Source organism: Pseudorca crassidens, chromosome 12 (assembly GCF_039906515.1).
Source record: "Pseudorca crassidens isolate mPseCra1 chromosome 12, mPseCra1.hap1, whole genome shotgun sequence".
In the NCBI taxonomy this organism is placed as follows: Eukaryota; Metazoa; Chordata; class Mammalia; order Artiodactyla; family Delphinidae; genus Pseudorca; species Pseudorca crassidens.
In genome coordinates this window covers 54,659,006-54,662,111 of record NC_090307.1, presented here as the reverse complement: position 1 = coordinate 54,662,111, position 3,106 = coordinate 54,659,006, and positions in this window count along the sequence as shown.

Here is a 3,106-nt window from a genome sequence, read left to right as displayed (position 1 = left end):
TGCAAGACATTCTGTTACAGCCTGTAACTGTGGATCCCAACCACAGTTACAGCTGTGAAAGTCTGGAATAGGGAAATAAACACATCCCAAACCAATCAATAAAGTTAGGCATTTAGGATGCTAGATGACTAGATGAGAATTCCAGAGGGTTCTTAATATATGTTCTACCCTATAAAATTGGGATTCATGTTTTAACGAGCTACATTCTTGGAGTAAGGGCCTAACAAATATTCATATATTTGAATGGAAATGACAGGGTGATTCTTTTCCCCCATCTTTCCTGTTATTTTCCTTAGTATGTTGCTATTTCACTGTTGGCAGGTTTGAGAGCTTGGTATGTTGATCTAATCAAAACACACAAAGTCTTACCCACTGAATTAAATAGGATGCACAAAAGAAGAAATTCAGGTAGTAAGCAAACTTGGAAAAATGTACATTATAATCAAAAACATAAAAGTTGTAATAGTAAGAAAAGTTTTCATTTATTAGTAAAGATTTTTTTAAATTGAAATGTTAGGATATGAGAAAGTAGTACTTTAGACATTGCTGCTATCAAATTTGGCAATATATATCAATAAAATGTTAACCTTTAAACAAATAATTCAATTTTTTGGAATCCATCTAAGAAAATAAGTGGAAAATGTGAATAAGAAAAAATAGTAAGATGATAACAGTTTTGTGAAGATGGTGGGACTGTGGATAATCTTTGCCTTCTAAATTTTGGGGGGAATTCCCTGGCAGTTCAGTGGTTAGGACTCCGTGCTCTCATTGCTGGGGCCTGGGTTTGATCCCTGATGGGGGAACTAAGATCCCGCAAGCTGGGTGGCATGGCAAAAAAAAAAAAAATTAAAAGAAAAATAAATAAAGTTTTGGAATTTGTGATTTTGTTACTTTTAGAATTAAAGAACTATAAATTAAAAAGAAAAAAATTAGTACTGCCTTTATGAAAGATCATTTTGTGAGCCAATGTAGTAAATAATTTGTTCACTATCTCAATTTTGCAACATATTTTCCATTGTCATTGCAGCCTCTTCATTCCAAAATCTGTGAAAAGATTTTATTGAAAATATATTTATTATTCAGTCATAAATAAATCATCAATACCCATTTGAACAATAGCACACTGTTTCTTCCCTCAAAATCCTGCAGTGTCTCACTGTGGCCCACTGAGTTTGGGCCCTAGGCACAGCTGCCCAGCTTCCCCACTCATTTTGTGAGGCAGACAGTATCCTTCCATGTCTTTTTTTTTAAATATATATATAGAATATTGGAAGGTGTTTAAGCCCTTCCTATATTCTTTTTTTTAAATAAATTTATTTATGTTTTGTTTATTTATTTGTGGCTGCGTTGTGTCTTCGTTGCTGCACGTGGGCTTTCTCTAGTTGTGGTGAACGGGGGCTACTCTTCATCGCGGTGCGCGGGCTTCTCACTGCAGTGGCTTCTCTTTGTTGCGGAGCATGGGCTCTAGGCACATGGGCTTCAGTAGTTGTGGCTTGCGGGCTCAGTGGTTGTGGCTCGCAGGCTCTAGAGCTCAGGCTCAGTAGTTGTGGTGCATGGGCTTAGTTGCTCTGCGGCATGTGGTATCTTCCCGGACCAGGGCTCGAACCTGTGTCCCCTGCATTGGGAGGCGGATTCTTAACCACTGCGCCACCAGGGAAGCCGCCTTCCATGCTTACAAGTGAAGAAAGAACACAAACTCATATGGGGGAGGTTCCTGGATAGAGGGAGGTGCAAAGGGCCCTGGTGGGAGTAGATTCGTTTAATAGGACTTCTCAGCATCCCTAGTATCTAGACACTCCTGTCTTTCTGGCCCCATTTGCTCACATTTCCCCCTATTTTTGGAATCTTTTTTGGAATATTCTCACCTTTATATTTTGACCATATATATATATGCACATATGATCAAATATATTATTTGATCATATATATATGATCAAACATATATATGATATATATCATATATATTTTGGTGGAGGATGAAGGGAGAAGGGGGGAGGGAGGGAAAGAGGGAGGGAAAGAGAAAAGAAGAGGAAAATATGAGGGGGATAGAAGACCGATGGAAAACGAAGAGGAAAAAAATGGAAATGTACCACACTGAGAAGTTTCTCCTCCATGGTAAAGTAAAGACACTCCCCTCAACTCCTAGAGGGCCCCCTTGGGCACTCACTAAATGCTGCCTCCTATTACTCTTCTGTGTGTCTTGTATCTCTCAAATTCATCATTTACTCCTCCACCGTACCTGGGTCTTGTGCCTTCACTTAGTAGATGCTAAAAAGATATTGGTTGATTGATGTAACTTGAAAAGAAACTTCTCCAAAATTCAGAGGTAAAGGGAGAGGCAGCAAATCCAGTAATATCCAGCTTAATTATACACTGATGGTGACCTACTAACAAGATCCCTTATGAATAATAACTTAGAATTAAAAATTATTCTTTTAAGATTGATCATGTTACCAAAGGAGACTATTATGTACAGTTTTAATTGTGCCACTAATTTAGATCATCCTAAGTTTAACAGAGATGGTGACTAATGTATGCCTGAAATGTCATTCATTTATTTTCTCTGCAGACTTAATAGATTTACATTTTATCTCAATGTAGGATTATCATGGAATGGAAGTACTTATACTAAGGTTTAGAGATGCGGAACACATTGATACGGTTCGATCTACATTTACCTAGCTATTTTAGCAAAATAACATCTTCTAATTTGAAATCTTAAAATTATTTATTCACTACAGAAAATTGTAAAAATATCAGAAAATGGAAAGTTTTTAAAAGAAATCATCCATTTCCCATTGTAATTCCTGACAATCCTTTTTATTTTTAATGCAGATTTTAGATTTTTTTGATCGTTACATTTATAGAGTTTTGTACTTTTTTTTTTTTTTTTGACCAAATGTCCTAACAGGAACCAGTATAATGTGGCAATTTTGAGTCAGAGAGAACTGAGTTAAAATTTGGCTCTACCACCTGCTGACTTGAATAATTCATTTAACCTTGGATCCTGAGTCTCAAGTTCCCTTTCTGGAAAAGGGTAATAATAATATCTACCTCACAGATAGGCTGAGAATAAACCCTTGTTCCAGTAGTTGTCATGTTATGA